Below are 18,834 nucleotides of genomic sequence, written 5' to 3'. Positions count from 1 at the left end.
ACACTGCTAACATAATGCTACTTTATCATTACACTGTGCACCTGGCAGGCCTTAAGACTGGCACAAAGGACGTTCTGGGGCACTCTAACATTCACACACATGTTTCACTCACTCCCTTCCGTGCTATCCGGCCCCAATGTCTCCACCCTCGTTTTGAACTATAATTTATCCCTCCCAGCACCCTGCAGTACAAATCATACGATTGTCACCCAACATTGTGCCATGTCTGTCCTCTTTGAACATTTCAGGACTTGTTACTTTGGGGTTGGTGGTCAAAGGGCACCTGGTGCCATGGAATTTAGGGATCGTAAGATTTAGTCAATTATATGGGCTATCACTCGTGGTCGCCTGGGGATGGGCCGGGTCAAGCTGTGGCCAGTGTGAGATAACATGCACACCAGGCGCTGGTCTGTGATCACAGCCTTGTAGGGCATATTCCTCTTGAGTAAAAAACACATCTTTGCAACACTTTTAGAACATTGAATGGCATTGAGGCGGTTGGGGGTGTGGGCTGCCTTCATGGGAGCTCAGGCATGGCTGGAGACTTCCCTCGTCTCGCAACTTGGGCATAGTGTATGCAATGCTGCATTCGCCACACAGACCTTCCCTTCTACCAAACTAATATCTACGCAAAATAGCAATGCTGCTCACGCCCTGTGCTTCACTATGTTGGTTGATTATATTTGATTATATTGACATGGGGTCCTTTACATTGGTAGGTGGTCCTTTTACCATCCCCCTGCCCTCTGGCCAATCATAGTGCTTTGAATGCATTGTGCCTCACTCTAAAGCACTTAGGGGTTGGGATGGGGCTGCCCCCTTCCCAACATATGGTGCCCGGTCAAAGTTTCGACTCAAAAGGGTCGAATGACAAAAGGGTCGAGTCAATTCAACCGAAAACAAAAGGATCAAATTATTTTTAAAATGGATATTTTTATTTTTTGCTTTAGTATGACATTTTTTTTTTTTTAAAACGACCCTTTTTTCGGTCGAATTGACTTGAACTTTTTGTCATTCGACCCTTTTGAGTCGAAACTTTGACCTATAACCCCAACATATACATCCCCACCCTGTTGCCCCATCACCTCAATAACCTAATCAACAACACATGGATACACATGCTCTTTCAAGAACCATATTGGCAAAATCCTAATCAATGCCAAAACATCCTATCCCTCACCATTTGATTTTATTTATTTGTATAACTCACAGATTGACCCGGAAGCTTCTAGGCGCTAGGCCAAAAAAAAACGGAACAAACAACAGTTACAAAGAAAATAACAAATCCAGAGTTTTTGACATTAAATTAAAAGCATACATCATCCAACAAAATCCTGACATTAGAAAAAAAAGGAGCTTGGCATGATTTTACAACGGCTTAAAAATGCCAGAAGATTACTCAGTCCAAAGCATACAACAATACAGTCAAGCTTATTGTCTGTAGTCCAGTCCTTAACTTATGCTTTTTGTAAACATCGGAGATCCTGCATTCAGATGCATCCTAGCCCTGCTCTTGTTTGCAACCAATGAAAGACTAATTTGTAGGGATTGCTTAGATTCCCATTGCATGCATCTAGGAACATGAGTCAATATGAGATGTCTATTGATATCATCATATCATAATCATATCATATCATATCATAGCCATTCCCTTGGATTAGAGTCCAGAATCACAGGCATACATGCTTTTTTCGTTATGTGAGTAACATTCACATCCGGGAGAGTTCTCATGTTACCAGTACAAGTCGTTAAATCGCAGGATTCTTTTGAAGGTAATTTCCCTGTGTATCCCAAATTTACTAGCGGCTTGGGGATGTCATCCAACCTGGGAGCCTTCTAAATATTGTCATCCCTACCCTCCCTGAAAGGGACATCAGTGACGTCTTGCTTAGTCTTGGCTATGTTGCTCAAACATAGAGAACTCACAAATCACAATCCGTTTGACACTGATTATCAGCTTTAACAAGGGAGGTTTTGATTACTATTTTGTGGTTCTAGGTCAAATGTTCGAATGCAAAGGATCGAATGACCAAAGGGTCAAATCAAAGGGACCGAAAACCAAAGGGTCGAATTTATTTATTTATTCATTTTGGGGGGCGTCCCCCCACAAACCCCTGTTTTTGGTGCAAAAACCAATTTTCTTTTTACTATACGAAAACCACCCAAAAATATATATTTTAAAAAAAAATTCAACCCTTTGGTTTTCGGTCCTATTACCTCGACCCTTTGGTCATTTGATCCTTTTGGTGTCGAACCTTTGAACGAACCCCCTATTTTGTTAGTCTGGCAGGCTATCTGTCTCATAATTGAAAGACTTTGATCAAGATTTTCGTCTGTTTGACACTGATTATCAACTTTAGCCAGAGGGGCTGGAATCAAAATATTGTCAAAAGATACCATCGAATGGGTGAAATCCTCACTATGTTGGCATTGAGTAAGGTCCTCAATATTCTTCTCCTTGATAGATTGCCAGCTCACCCTATGGCATTCCCATCTGGTCAGATTACTATTCAACTGAGATGTCCGTGCAAGGATCTCCGCAATTAACTAATCCATACACTTAGTTGTGGACCGGAAGGCTCTATCTACTATTGGCACAAAAGGTGAACAGTTCCCGAGATAGATTTCTTTTTTTCCTCTTCCTGGAGATGCTGTCTTCTCCTGTGGCTCCTTTCAAGTACCATCGACAAACGGCTGTTAGTAGGAGTTACACACCCCGGAATAGAGTACGATTCTACTGAGGGCAGTTCTCTAGGCTCCACATTGGCCAGAAGCTGGCATGGTCCTTTGATGGTTATAGGTCAAAGGATCGAATCAATAGGATTGAAATGCAATAGGGTCGAATCAAAAGGACCGAAAACAAAAAGGTCGATTTTTTTGGGTTTGTTTTGGGGGTGGGGGGGTCCCCCCACAAACCCCTGTTTTTGGTGTAAAGAACACTTTTTTTCCTATACGGAAACCCCCCAAAAAAATATACATTTAAAAAAAGGCATTCAACCCTTTTGTTTTCGGTTCTATTGATTCGATCCTTTGACTGGACACGTCCTTTGATTACTTTTAAATTCCTGGTGTTAGACTGGGAGTTGGACTCCAAAACTTGGTCATAAGTGCCCTTCTCAACAAGTGCCCTAGTTCTACGCATGATGGGCTAGAAACAGCTCAAAAAAGGCAAATATATGCCGGGAGAGACACTATAACCAAGCCTGGAACACAGAAAAGTAAGATCACAGACGTGCTTTATAAAACATGTCTAGCTCAAAGGCCTCAATGGCCTCAGCTGCTCATAAGTGACCCAATATATAATCCAGTGTCTCAAAACCAAAGCTTTAAGGAGGAAGCCATATTTGTAGCCCTCACACTATACAGAGAGTGACCACCGCCGGCAACTACCAGCAGCAAGAAGGCATTCTCCTTGCTGTGATGTCCCAGACAAGCAAGGAAATATATGTCTTCCTTTCTGCACTGTTTCAGAAGGAAACATGTTCTATTATGAGTCAGATCCAAGCAGACCACAGAACTCCCATGGATACAAAGTTGTGAGGGAAGAATATGGAACTGACTCGTGTTACATGTGAGGAAAAAAAGTAAATAGAGCCCATTGATCTGTTTCGTTTAATGCTGCAGGAGTAACAAATTTGCAATTTCCCCACAATGCATAGGTTACAATTACACCAGACAACCACCCAAGATTATCAGTGTGTTTCTTTTACTTTAAATTCCCACGCTGAGAAAACAGAGGAACCTTCTCTGAAGCACTTGGAAAACAAAATGGTGGCTGGCTTTGATGTAACCTAAGGCCAACCATTTGCAAACCACATGATCCAGAGACATGGCCAAATCAGAGAGCAGCTCAGCCCACACAGTCCAGGTGCAACCAATATCCCTAAGCACCACTCCAGCGGAGGAGAAACTGGGCTTTAAAATTCAGCCAGCCCAGTCACTTAGTATCAGTCCTTGGGAGAACTGCCAGTAAAAGAGCAAGAGACCCCAAGTGAGAAGAGAATAACTGCTAAAACCAAAATAGAGGAGACACTGGTGTTTGGTAAGGAGGGAGAACCATTGAGTAGGGAGATGGGAGAGTTCTTGGTTGAAGGAAGAGCTTCTTGCTAGAGGAGGGGAGTAGTAATACGAGTGAGGTACAGGAAGGGGCTTCTTGTTTCCTAGAGATAGATGGAGATATTGCTGAAGGGAGGGATTTGGCTTTACTAGTAGAGAGAGGAATTGTTTGGGAGCAGAAACAGAGGGATACATCTTGGAAGAAAGAGTGAGGAGTATCATATGGGTAGAGGAGGATTGAGATATGTTGCTAGGGAAAGATAAAACCAGGAAAAGGAAGGAGAGAGAAATGGTGAAGAGTGAGGATATCACACCAGAGAAGCAAGAATTAAATATTGTTAGAGAGAGGAAGTAGAGAGATACCATCTTGAAGAAGAGGGCAATGCTAGCTTGGAGTGGAGAAGGCGGGAACAATTCAGCTGGAGATTTGTCTTCGAGAGAAGGAGGTGAATCAATGTCTAAGAGGAGAGTATTGTGAGAGAGAAGAACTGATTTGAAGATTTAAGAGGATTAAACAAAGAAAGAGAGATACCAGCAGAAGAGAGGGGATTGTTGGCAGGTGGAGGAAAATGAATATCATAAGGAGAGAGAGGAAGAGACAGAGTCTGATGGGGATGTAGCCAGACCATCTTAAGAACAGCAGACATGAGACCTATAGAAATAGTTGGCTGCCAGAGAGCCATGGAACCACAGCTGGGAAAACCCTGCTGCTCAATAAGAGGGTCAAAGAACAAGATTACCTCCATTGGACCAATGTTTCAAGGCGCATGGACGGCTTAGTTTTGGCCTTGTTTATCATTCACTATTGCCATCCTAAAACCAATTGGATGAGTTTTACCATCACACTGACACATTGGCCCTCATTACGACCCTGGCGGAAAGCGACTGAACGGACCGCCACAGCGTAAATAGCGTTTCCGCCATTGCACGATGGAGCAAAGTGCGGCCCATTCCGACCCATCGGGCACGAGCACCACGCCATGGCGGAAGTGCAAAGTCCGCGATGGCGGAAATGACCCCAAAACGGCCCACACCGCCGCCGTACGGCGCCCTAGGTGCAATACCGCCACCCATCATAGCGGACACCGCAGTGAGCGCCAACCAGAAAGTACGGCGACCGTAAATATACGGAAACGGAAGTAAAAACATGGGCCCGGAACGGGAAACAACACCCCGTACACCTATAAAACCACTAAATACACACAACCACTAAAAACACCACCCTGAGACACATCCCAACCCGTCATCCACCCTAGTGAAACCAAGAAAAATGGGAAAAGTAGCGAAGAAAGCGTGCGACCGCAAGCGGCAGGTCCACTTCTCCCGTGAGGAACTCACCATGCTAACAGAGACCCTCCAGGAGAATGCCGCCGCCGTCTTCTCCACGCAAATGACCAGGACGGCACTAGCGAACAAGAAGGCCATATGGGCCCTGGTGGCACAGCGGGTAAGTGCGGTGGGGACCGCACCCCGCAACCCACAGCAATGCAGGAAGCGGTGGGACGACCTGCGGATACGCGTCCGTAGCATACTTTCTGCCAACCGCAACATTGCCACAGCCACCGGGGGAGGGTCGGAATCACCCATCAAGTTGACCCCCTGGGAAGAAATCTGTGCCTCCACCATTGGAATGGAGAGCATAGAGGGAGTCGGAGGGATGGAGAAAGGAGTGCAGACATCCGGAGAATCAGGTAGGTGGCCCAAATAAAACCATGCCAAATCCACAATGTCCAATCATGTGACTCACATGTGTCCACATAGCGCAACAGCAACACATGGCCAGGAGAACGTCCACACACATTGGCCTGATAGCGCACTTTAAAACCACAATAAATACATAAATAATTAAAAACCCCAAAAACACCCACTACACGTGCAGCAGGCACACCCTAACTGCAGGCTGCCAAACAACTGCACCCTCACTCCACACACAAATGAAAGCACCTCCAAGGCCCCGACCCAAATCACCCTCAGGTACCACCCCAATGCATGTGATACATTGCCATTCCAATTCCCACAGACCCATTAATAACGCTCGCCCTCCTTTACTCCACCACAGGGTCCGATCCAAACGACGAGCTCCAGGACACCCCTACCAGCACACCTGCAAAGAGGGCCAAGACCGACGGCCAAAGACCCTCCACCTCAGCTGCACGCATCAAGACACGGCAGCAGCACATATCAAGTGGCAGCACACAGGAGGGAACATCAACAGGCACCCCAGCAGCCAGCATGCCCACAACAGCACCACCACAGGTCCCCCCAATGGATGCCACAGAAGGTACTGCCTCTGGTGGCAGCAGCACCATAGGTGACACCCCATTAATGGCAGCATGCTCCGACACAGAAGACGGGGATGTCGAAGTCAGATCCATCCATGACCTGTCCCAATCCCCCTGTCTGTTCCATCCCGTACACCATGAGGATGCCACGCAGGGGCACCCACAAGACGACGACTGGCCATCCCCCACAAGCCCTGTGGCAGGGCAACATGAGGCGAACAGCCCCTCTGTGCCACCACCGCAAATGGCCATGGCCCAGCAGAGGCAACAGTCCCTCGACCAGTTAATCGTGCAACAGCAGCAACTGGCCACGCTCCTCAAGGACCATGCCGATGGATGTGGGGGCACTAAGGCAGACATAGAAACATCAACTGAGACACTTAGGGCACAAATGGAGAGTAGCACCGAGAGCCTGAGAGTCCAAATGGAGAGTAGCACCGAGAGCCTGAGAGTCCAAATGGAGAGTAGCAACGAGAGCCTGAGAGTCCAAATGGAGAGTAGCACCGAGAGCCTGAGAGTCCAAATGGAGAGAAGCACCGAGAGCCTCAGGGGGGAACTGCATGCGACGTCCAAAGACGTATGTGCCGAACTTGCCGCAGTGCGCCGTGTGCTCACTGAGCTCTCACAAACCCTTAGGGACATGCATGGACGTGAGCAGGCAGAGACATCATCCGTTGCAAGTTCCGTCCAGGGCAGCCCCCAACGTAGATCTGGGAGGAACCTGCGCTCCACAGGCAGGGGTGCCCCTGATACCCGCAGAGGGGGCTTGCAATAGCGACTGCCCACTGACAATGAGCATCTTTGGACACTGGTGTCCGGGGGGAGGTAGGAGGGTGGAGGGGGTGTGTTGGGCTCACTTGGGTGGCGGGTCGATAGGGTGTTCAACATGATATCACATATGCCATAAACAATGCACGATCAAACAATGAGATGTGTGGACAATGATCTTTGTGTACTAGGCCATCATAGGTGTACAGTCCATATTGTGCATGTACCAGACACACACAGTGCCACGAGTCCCGTGTCCATGTATCAGCCACCAGGCGTGAGTGCTAGAAGCATGCATCTATGAGATGCTGACGAATTTCACGGCCCTCCTGTGCCTCGCAGACTTCTTGAGGTGCTGCCACATCCCCACCCTCATCATGACCATCTTCAGGTGCTTGCAGTTCTGCGTCAGGGGGCATGGGCACATTTCTACGTACGCACATGTTGTGGAGCATGACACATGCCATCACCATCTTTGCAACCTTCTCATGGCGGTACAGGAGTGCCCCACCAGACCTGCTGAGGCACCGGAAACGAGTCTTCAGTAGGCCGAATGCCTGTTCAATGACTACACGGGTACGTGAGTGGGCATGGTTGTAGTCCTCCTCATGCTGGTCCCGTGGGTTCCGGACTGGTGTGAGGAGCCATCTCTTCAGTGGATATCCGGCATCACCTGTATGTGGACGATAAACGAATTATGTGGAATGCCATTGCTACGTACGCACCCCCCCCCCTTCCTGCCAGGTCATTGCCGCATCACATACCCCACATCATCATGCATGAAATGAGACTCACCGAGTAGCCAGGATCTGTTCCTTGCGTGTCGCTCCATGTAGCGTGGTATTGTAGAGTTCCTCATGACCATAGAATCATGGGTTGATCCAGGGAATCGGGCACAACAATGTGTAATGATCCTGTTGGAGTCACACACCATTTGTACATTCAGTGAATGAAATTGTTTTCGGTTGCGGTACTGGGCCTCCATGGCATGTGGGACGACCAATTCCACATGGGTGCAGTCGATGGCACCAATGCAACCCGGTATGCCGCCAAGTGCATGGAATCCCACTTTTGTGTTGGTAATTTCCTGCTCCGAGCGTGGTAGAGAGATGTAGTCGTCTGCGTGCTGCAGGAGGGCATCAAGCACTTGCAATAGTGTCCGTGAGAACAGTGGCTGAGAAATGCCATGCAACTGTCCGACTGTGTGCTGGTAGGTGCCTGTGGCCAGGAAGTGGAGTACAGACACCACCTTCAGTAGGGGTGGGATGGCGGTTGGGCTATCTATCATGCTGACAAGGTCAGCCTGTGTCATGTCCACAATGGCGGCTATGGTGTCCCGGTCCAAACGGTAGAGGGTGTGGATCTGCTCATCAGTGAGGTTGAACGGATGTGCTCGGAGGCGTGGGATTGCGGGCTGCCTGCGTGGTGGTAGTGGCTGTGCTGGCAGCCCTTGCTGGCCCTGCCTTGCCCTCCTCCTCCTCCTCCTGCGTCTCCTCCGTGCGGCCGGTTGTAGTTGGTGTTCGTCTTCTTCTTGGAGTTGGAGTACTTGCAGTGCTATCAGGTCCCACAGGGCCAACATCGCAAGTCCTGCCGGTAGCATTTCAGAGTGGTTGTGGGAGGAGACTGGGCGTGCAATTTATGTGTTTTCAGGCTGTATGGCCTCCACCTGTGGTGATTCATTCCACCTGTGCAAGCTGCTCTCCCCTTTGGGCGAGCACGTCCCGCACACAACGCTGCAATTCGAGGAATGGCATCTTGCTATTACAATCATGTATTAGTACCCGATGGCCGTGTAACATTGGTTGATATGTTCATTCGGCTATGGTCCCATTGTTTCACATGCATTCTTTGCAGTCGCGAACAGACTTGTGAAGGGTCAGTGGAACGTAGTACTCGAGTAACGGTGGACCCTCATGCATCACTGTACCGAGGTTCACCGACGGGCGGGGCCTCCCATTTGTGAGTGAAGGCAGTTGCCATTTTCACACACAGCCGCACTAGATGGATTAATTTGTGATTTCAAGCGGCCACAGATGCCTTTTCGACGTGATGTTGCAAATGAGGAATTCGAAGGGCGGCGCTTTCGGTCTTCAGCTAGCGGCGAGGAGATGCCCACAGGTCTGACTGCAAATATAACGTTCTATTGTTCAGTGTCCTTGGGACAGGGGCCATGGCGAGGATGCAATGATTGATATGAATAGTTTGGGATGCGCAATAGCGAAGTGGATGATGAGGCCGGACGTTCCCAAATACATGTTACTTCACAACACTGGAATTACGGGCTGGGGCACAGTGGATTTTGCAGGCTGCATAACGCACAGACTCAATGGAATTCTCACATGTTATGTGAGTATGGTAACAGGCGTTCTCATTACGGGATGAGGGAATGATGAATGGATGCATGGGCAGATAATTTGATACGGTGTTTGCCATGTACAGGGCTTCTTGGAATCTGTCCGCCTCCCCTGCGCTATGTGATGCAGGGCTGCCATAGTGGGACCATCGTCTATCTGGCCTTGTTGAGCCCTCCCTGTCTCGACGCGCCTTCAGACACTTGTGTCCATGCACGTTACCAATCCCATCTGATGGATTCTGTTTTCACAGACGCATGCACAGGTACACTCGTTTGTGATGGTGTTTTCACCTCGATATGGATAGTTATGAGTCGCAAGTGGTTTTGGGGTGGTGATGATCCTTTGGAGTGGGCTAGCATGCATATGGCTGTGGATTTAGTGTGATCATTGAGATGAGTTGTTCGGATGTAGTTCTGATGGCCATTCTTTTCTTTTTCTTTTCTTTTGGTTGACAGGTATCTCCTCCCCTTTTGCCACTGCCATCTGTATGCCACTCCTGCAGATGGGTTTTACTCCCGACACCTGCTGCTTCGTGTTAATCAGTGGAGCAGCATTACAATCTTATGGGACGATCGCCAATGGGCCACATGCCCTTACGCAGTACTAGTGGCTCGGAGCAACATTTCGGCCTTTCAGCTGGACTAGTGCCTCCCTATTGGGACGGCCCTGCGGTTCTAGGCGCTTCCATGTTGCCTTTTCGTACGGAATGTAGCCCCTGTGTACCATGAAGGAACAGGGCGTCACACAAGAAGTAGCTGGTCATTTCTTGCGGATGCAGCCCACAATGGTGAAATGTGTTTTGGAGTTCATGGCCTAATGGCTGTATGGGCTTGGTGAATTTGTTGTGCATTAAATTTCTATTCTGATATGGGCCGTGTAGCGTTCTTCTTTGCAAGTGATGTGGCATATTCCTATTTGGGGAGCGATGTATTGTGAGGAGATCTGCATTGGGTTCCAGCTTCGGAGTATAGTTGCGTGGTACTGTGCTGGGCGCGTTTGCCTACGAAGCCCAGTGAGGTCAGGGGTGAGGGCTGCCAATATGACTGTTTGGATGATGTCATGCTCAGGGGCGGGGGATTAGGTTTTGTGTAACAGATGCCGGTCAGCCAGGTGGATTGGTGGAATGATGTGATTATCGGAATATTGCTGGTCACAGGTGCCTGTGTTTGCGTGCGTTTCTTGGTGGGAGTCTGAGGTCATGTCCATTGGAATAGCTTCTGTGTTCGTGCCATCTGTGCCCTGCAGCTCCCATTGGCCCCTCTTGTGATTCTTTTGTTCGTTGGCATGCATGGGTGACTTGTACATTTCACTGGTTGCATTGTGACTTCGTTGCACCTACGGGGAGTTGTACTATGTGGCCAGGGAGCGGTGTACAGGCACTCAGTGGGGCCGTTTACGGTTGATTCGCGATGCCGTACTTCTCACCATGGCGGAATGGTACTTTCCGCCGTGCTTGATGGCGTTAAGTACATGTCCGCTAGGGTCGGAATTCGCGTACCCTTGCGCCATGGTGCTAATTACGGTTTGGCATGGCGCGCGCGCGCGTACTTGGTGCAGTTAGCGTTGGCGTTCACTACGGTGTCGCTAATGGCATCGTACTTTACGGTGACGGGTCATAGTCGCACCGAGTGCTCTTCGATGGCGGTATTGCATTTCCGCCATCGTTTTTCGCTTTCCGCAAGGGTCGTAATGAGGGCCATTATGCTTTACTTTGGACAAAAAGAGTGATAAAATCCTTGAAACTTATCTTGCTGTCTGCTCTCTGTTCTAGGACACTGTGAAAGTCATAATCAGCCTGCCACATTTGTGTCAGAATAGGATGCGGCACGGCTAGATTAGATAGTCGGTCCATGGATGTTTGCCCAGACGCACGCACATTAATTCCCTCACATTTCTCGGTTGGGCTATCTTGGGAAATCTTCAGTGCTGGGGTGGTGGAACCTCGACTGACCCCCAAGCAGAGCCTCTCCAAGCATTGTTTTCTTCTTTTTAGATTTTTTGTTTTTTTGGAAACAAAGTTGCTGGGCCTACCAGTTCGGCACTTGTTCTCCAAAAAGACCATCCTGGTTACAACTAAGAAGATTGATGCTACCAGATAGGTGGGTAACATAGACTAATCACAGAGACCATAAACAAAGCTAAATAAAGTTCAGTAACCTGCATAGTGAATCCACTGCCATCTGCAGAGAAGAGCTGTGGAAGACCTGGCCGCAGATTATTTGGATTGGGGGACCTCTGCTTGGGAAAGCAAGAGAAAGAAATGACTTACTTGAACAAACAATTGAGTACATTTAGGACTACCGGGTTTGCGAACCTGAGAAGGGAGGGGAAATAGTCCTGGAGAGGCAATATGAGAGTGAACCTTTAAGGTAAAGATCCACTGTGAAAATTCCAAACCCGTTGGTGAACCCAGAGAGCAAGCCCTCTCACAGAACCTGAGCCACCTAAGGGGACATGCCATGGTTGCGGCCAGCAAAACGGGGGCACCTATACATGCTTAACCTTATCTTGCATGAACATTGAGGATTTAAACTAGACGAAGTGATCCAGCAAAGGGAAACCATCTGATCTGTTGAGCCACCCCAAAGATAATCAGTCAGGGAGGACCCCAAAAAGAGAAAAAGATTTCCCAGCAAATCTGCCCACTCTAGACAGTTGTGAAACACAACATGTGGGGGGCTTCCAGTGAACCATGCTGTGGACCTTCAAGCACTGCAAAAAAACATGGCCCGTGCCACACTCAGTGCCGGTCAGGACCACCAAATATGTGCAATGTGCATGATGATCATGGTGCTGCATTGGCACACTGCACACTGAACTAGGTGAAAGATGTAATGATGTGTTTTAAACAAACCCTAAATCTTTCACCTAACCTTGAAATAGGTGGGCTGTGCCTTGCCCCTAAATCCTGACCCACAAATGTACCAGTCAATTCTGTGCATGGCCAGTAATATTACACAGTAATGATACCATAAGAAAACATGTTCATGCTGGCTCTGTTAGTATATTACGACAATAATCTCCTGCCACGGGAAGAAAACATGTTATTGCTGCTGCACAAATGCTTGCTCTACCCCTGCATCACCCTGTAAGAATACTCTTCATGTTGACTTTGCCGTTAAGACCAGTAAAACATGCAATGCTACAGTAAGGTACCATTTCCTTGTTTGTCTGCGCCACTTCCTACACGCACCATCTAATAACACTCATCAGGTTGACTTTGCTCTTAACACCAGTAAAACATTCATTGCCACAGTAAGAAAACATGTACTTGCTGACTGAACATATGCCCACACGTGCCATGCAAGATAACATATCAAATTGGCCTTCCCCCTTATGAGAGTAAAAAATGCCATGCCACAAAAAGGAAATATCCAGTCTACCTGCCCCATGGTGCTATAAACCCCCAGCCTCAAACCATCCTTCACGTATTAGCATTCATCAAGATGGCTTGGGCCAAACATACAGTAAAACGTCCATGCTTCAAGGCCCCTTTCCTGGACGCCAGCCTTGTATGCACACATTCATACCCATTTACCCTCCAGCCACTAACCCAGCCATGCACCAACCCAAGAAAAAGTTTTGAATAATAGGTTAACATTTTGCACTATACAGCACTTTCTGTGAAAAGTGTGTAAAAAGCAAATCAGTTTGAAATTGATTTTGTAGGGCGACTCCAATCCAAAATGCCAATCGATACAATTGACCAACAGAGCACAGGACATTTCCCAACAAATGTTCAAGCTGGGTGTGCCAATACATGTCCATGATGGCTGAAGGAATATATGGCAGTATTCCCATATGAGAACATACCATGTTTGCTTTGCGCAAATGCCAGCCGTGATATAAGAAAACATGTCCAGGCTGGCTCAGCCAATATAAGCCAATATCCCCATATTAAAAATGCAAGGCCACAATAAGAAAGCATGTTCAAACTGGCTGCAACCAAAATGCAGGTCTAGCCATGTAGTATGACTTATTATGCTTACTTTATCATAGATGACCAGAAAAAATTGTTATCATAGATTTCACCGAATACCATTTTACCTAATGAGATTTTACAGAATTTATATCACCGAAAATGGTAGGTGAAGTGGTATATGTGTAATGCATAATAGGTGGGGTGTGGGGTAAGGCTATAAGTTGGGGTAGGGAGTGGTGAGGGGGAGCTGCGGGTGGTCTCCCCGCATTATAAAAAAAAGTTGAAAATTAAAAAGTTAATTTCGTTTTTCGGTGAAATGGATTCATTGAAATCTCCATTGGGTAAAATCATTTTGAAGAATTCACATACATCTGAATAAAATGCCATGCCACATGTGGGTGAAATAGCCCTGAACCCCATAACTAAAGGCCGGAGTCAGTGGGGGGACATGCCCCTCAGTAAAAGGCCTGCTTGGAATTAACATGGAAATAAGGCCCTGCAATGTCAAAGCGAAAAGGAGTGAAATTTGCCATCATAAATTGAAGATGCCTAAAAATGTTCATTGCCTCATCGAAGGGAAAGACAAATAGCATAATTTGCCAAAGTAGGAGAATGCTGAAATGATACCCTTCAGAACTACAGTCCACAGAACCCTAAAGGTCACGGCAGCATGGTGAGCTGCAGTCACTATGAAGCAGAGTGCATCTCAGCAGAAATATGAAAGAAAATGTGGAAATCCATTTTTCCCTCTATAGTGAAGACATAAGGCCTCATTACGAGTTTGGAGGTAACCATGGCGCTATTAGCGCCATGGCTGCCTCCAAATCCTTACCGACTCCGCCCTGGTGAATGGAGCTATTACTGCCCCATTCCAAGTTTGGCAGGGTGGTAATTCCCCATTCACCAGGGCCCTTTCCCATTCCCATTTGAGCCCCCACAGGGTAAAACCAGGTGTTAAGGGAGGACCCGCAAAGGGAACTCGTAGTAGGGCGGTAAGGGATTACCGCACCGGTGCCCTTACCGCTGCCAGTAATCCCTTACTGCCCACCTCGTAATGAGGCCCATGCTCTTCAAAATGTGAGCAAAAATGCAATAAAGGAACTGTAAGTTTGTTCATCATGAGCCCATCACGAAAAGTCATAATATTTTACAGAATATAGGTGGAGTAATGTGAAACTGCAACAGAATGAAGGGTTTCACGGCTGGAACTTTATTCAGTAACATTGCAATTGAGCTTTTAAACATCAACGCTTGGAGCGTTGGTTGCCTTTCTGTGATCACTGTTTGCAGGAAATTACTGTGCGAGTGTTTTACATGTAAAAGTGTGCATTTGCTAAAGTTGGTTAAAAGTAAAATGTTAGTCAGCAGAGCTAGGCCTCAAAACCTGGTTTCTAGTTTCAATTCCTAGCCGTGAATCCCCCAAGAGTAAAACTAGATTTCAAGCCCATAGCCAGGGGGATGGGATGAGGAATGCTCCTGCCCTCCAGGTTTTATGACCAGAAACTACTTAAGGCCCCAGAAAAGTTGCCTTAGCTGGCAACTGGCCCTTTGAAGCTTGTGGAATGTGGGCCAATCTCAACACAGCACCCCTCTTGACGTCACAGCCACACATGGCAGAGGGTGAGGGCAGGTTTAAGGAGGGAGCTGATTTCCCTTTGTGCAAATTGGGAGAAAATGTTTCATCATGTAATATCCATAATATTCATCCCAAAATATTAATGTTAGGATTTCTGGAAAGCTGTCACAAACCTGCATCTGGTGAGCCCAAAACCATTTTGGTGACACCAACATACCAAACGTAATAAATGTGACAGCCATAAAAATTTGAGAAAATGTGTAAACGGTGATGAATATTCTGCCCACCGAATGCCAGATTTTTCAGTAATATAGTTTGGGCATAAACGAGAAAATACTGTAGCTTTGCGCCAATATGTCGCACAGTCATCAAACAAGGCTTATGCGATTCTCTGAAAAATCTAGTATAAACAAATGCTGGCATATGTGGTGTAATACGATGAGAAAGGGCCTTTGTAATAATATGAGGTTGCCTTGTGCAAAAGCCAGACCCAACCCCTTATCTAAATTAGATGACGGATGGGGGATCCTCTTTTGGCTTCCCAGACAACTCCCATTTTCTGTGGACCCATCAGCCGGCAGATGGGAGGGGACCCTTGGCCGCTGTCCTATCAATTCTGCGAGAAAGATGACAAATCATTGATGTCATTTGCCTTATAAATAGGTCACTGCCTCTCAAATCAGGACTCTCCCTACCAGATCTTGAGGTGTGCAGCTGACCAAATTTGGAGACATCCTTGCAGAATTGGACCTAGTCTTGGAGTGAAGCTAGGGGCTGGAGTAGCTGATTTTGGGAGGACAGAGATAGGCCTTGACTGACCCCTTGATTGTCCATGCAGTGTAGCCCTGGCGACCCATTGATGACCATAAAGCCCTTTTCCTTGCATATAAATACATCCCCAGTAATAGAGTAAATAAGGCCATTTTGAGCATTGCCATAGAGATTCCCCATTGTACCTCCTACCTTCATTGTGTTTGTGTAATTCAGTCATTTTACCTTTTAAAGATATTTCACTTGTCCGTGCATTGTGGTAACTGTTCCCAGTGAAGTCCTTTGTGTGTGTTTGTAATTCAGTCTTTTCCCATCGAAAAATAGTTCATTTGCTTGTGTATTTTAGAAGTTGTTCCCATTGAAAATCCTTTGTTTGCCCGTGCCTTTATGTCATTTCCCATTGAAGAACCTTCCAACTTTTCAGTAAATCCCTAGTATATTTTGTTCAGTAAATCAATTAATTTCCACATTATTTCACGGGATTGAGAAAGTTAGCATTCGAAACAGCTCTCTCTTCCCAGTGTCTTGTGAGTCATTATCTAGTCATAAAGTGCTTTCCCAAACAATTGAATCCAATTGGAGCTAAAAACGAATTTGCCCGTGTGTAAATTGTGTGTTACCAAACAAACTTCTATTTGCATCTGTCATTTTCAACCCAAACCAATTTGATTATTGTAAGTAATCCCTTTGCCCTGAGTCTACCTGTTATGTGACCCTGTCATTTTAACTGAAAACTGTTTTTCCTATGTGCCTTCCTAATTGTTGAAAGCTTGCCTGTCATTTGCAGCCCGAGCAAAAACTAGTGTGATTTACATTTTTGTTTCTCTAAAAATTTTGCTTTATCCTTTAAAAATAATTTTTCCTAATCTAGTCATCTTCCTCTACCATCTTTTGATCACGGATTTCGAATTGCATTTCCATTGCCGAGAGCTTGCCTGCCATTCACAGCCTTAGAAAAACGAGTGTGATTTACATTTTCGTTTCTCTAAAAATGACACTTAACCTTTTAAAATGGTTTTTCCTGGTTTATCCCTCTTCCACTACTGTCTTCTGATAATAGATTTACAATTGCATTATCTTTTATTATTTCATATGTTTCATGTCTAAAAATCGAGTTTCCTATGGTGTATTAGCTAGTCTGTTTTGAAGCCCTATGTGTCTCCTAAAAGCAAGCAGCACAAAGTGCCCTTGTGTGCTGTCCCATACCAGTTGCCCTAATAAAATAACCTGGTGTACAAAACGATTTGTACCATTCATTGCTGTTCCCATATTGTGTCTGGAAACCCCATGTCAAATCTGCTTTTAACCTGGTGAAATCATCAAGAATTCTTTGTATGCGCATGCACTTTCTTGTGGGATGCATGCATTTCATATTCTGAATTGTTGATTGTACTGGTGAAATCAGTAAAGTACATCCTTGTGCCATACATGTTTGAGTTGTCTTAGTGTGCCCTTTGGCTAAGAATAATCTGAGGTTGGTGTTGCCGCCCCCTGGTGGCCATTGTAACTGTTTATCCAATCTTCCATTAAAATCATAAACAAATATTATATTCATTGAAAACACACCGGCCTGGTTCCTGGTCGATTATGACAAGGGGTGCTGGTGGATGTTGGGTGCGAGACAGGTTAAAAAGAATCTTAGTTGTAATAATAAAAAGCGTTATATTGTGCACCACATTTATTCTAGGAAAGGAGATCCCTGACTTGTTTGTGCCATATAATATATCGTATTGTGACAAACATGGGGTCTTGAGTCCGGAATTAAGGAGTGTTTTCACCCGTGATAGTGTAGCACAACAGGCTAGCCCATTGAAGAAATTGTTACATTCAGTGGATAGTAAGCTGGGTTACATTGTGAAGGCGCCAGCCAAACTTGTACCCTAGGTGTCAGAGCTGGGTGTCTAAATTAAATATATTTAAGCATAAACTAGGTAGGAGCAGGGTGGAGATTTTGCCCTTGCATAGACAACCCACCAGGTACAGAACACTTCACAATGAGCACCGTGGAAATTAACATGTCTAGGCAGCACCTCCTATCCAAATTGTTCATTAAAGGTGAATGGGCAGAACAAAAACATGAAGCCTGGCAATCTAGAATGATGCAAGAGATGACGCCTATGAATATGGATGTGTGGCAGGACAGTGGCATGTTACATCAAGCCCTGACAGAGTTTTATATGACGCAGAACAACAAAGATGAGCAAATCAAAATGGTCCAACTCACTGCATACATGTACCTCCACATGATGATCATGGAAGAAAGGTACCAGGAGAGTGTAACCTCTGTGCAAAATCAATCAGAGATTTTAGATCAAACACGGAGTGAGATAAAGGGTATGCAGTAATAAAATCACAGCAAAAAAGTCGTCTGCACACAAAATTCCGGAAAAAATGCTGTGGTTTGACCCGGTAAAGGTGTACCCCATTATACCATTTAAGGGGAGCAGGGGTGTCCCCCGCGCCCCTTAAATGGTAGAATGGGTCTGGGGGTTGCAGGGGTGTCCCCCGCATCCATTACATGGATTGTGGCTGCAAAACCACAGCCTTTTTGCAGTGATTTTTGGTGTAAACAGCAATTTTTGACGCGATTTTAATACATGGAACCGAGTTAAAGCAGGTAGAGGAGAAAGTGCTACAGAGCCAAAACTCTGAGTTAGAATTAGGAAACATTCAGCAGCTAAAGGAGGAGTTGGCAGCACAGCAACAAATTAATTCAGAGCGAGAGTCCCAATTCTCTGCACTGAAAGAGGAGTGCCAAAAAGGGGTTGACAACCTCAAAGAGAGTCAGCTAAAATTGAATCAACAAGTGGTGTACAACAGAATCTGCTTAGAGGACATGTGCGTTTTGAAAATTCTGATTAAGCAATTGGAAGAGGAAAATAACCAGTTGATTGTTAAAGAGGTCCATTGCCAAGAAAAAGATGCCCTATGCCAGGAAAAAAGACAGTCGAAGGCAGGCCTGGAGAAAGATGAGTCATGTTTTCAGGAACTGACTGACATAAAAGTAGAGAATGAAAAATGTATGGGACATATGAGATAGATAGAATGTGACCTAGAGCAGACAATACAGACCAGAAATGCAAAGAGGGAGGAGTTAGTCTCCTG

The sequence above is a fragment of the Ambystoma mexicanum genome, chromosome 3q, assembly GCF_040938575.1.
Source record: "Ambystoma mexicanum isolate Mex_15411 chromosome 3q, UKY_AmexF1_1, whole genome shotgun sequence".
Taxonomy (NCBI): domain Eukaryota; kingdom Metazoa; phylum Chordata; class Amphibia; order Caudata; family Ambystomatidae; genus Ambystoma; species Ambystoma mexicanum.
This window is presented reverse-complemented; position numbering follows the sequence as displayed.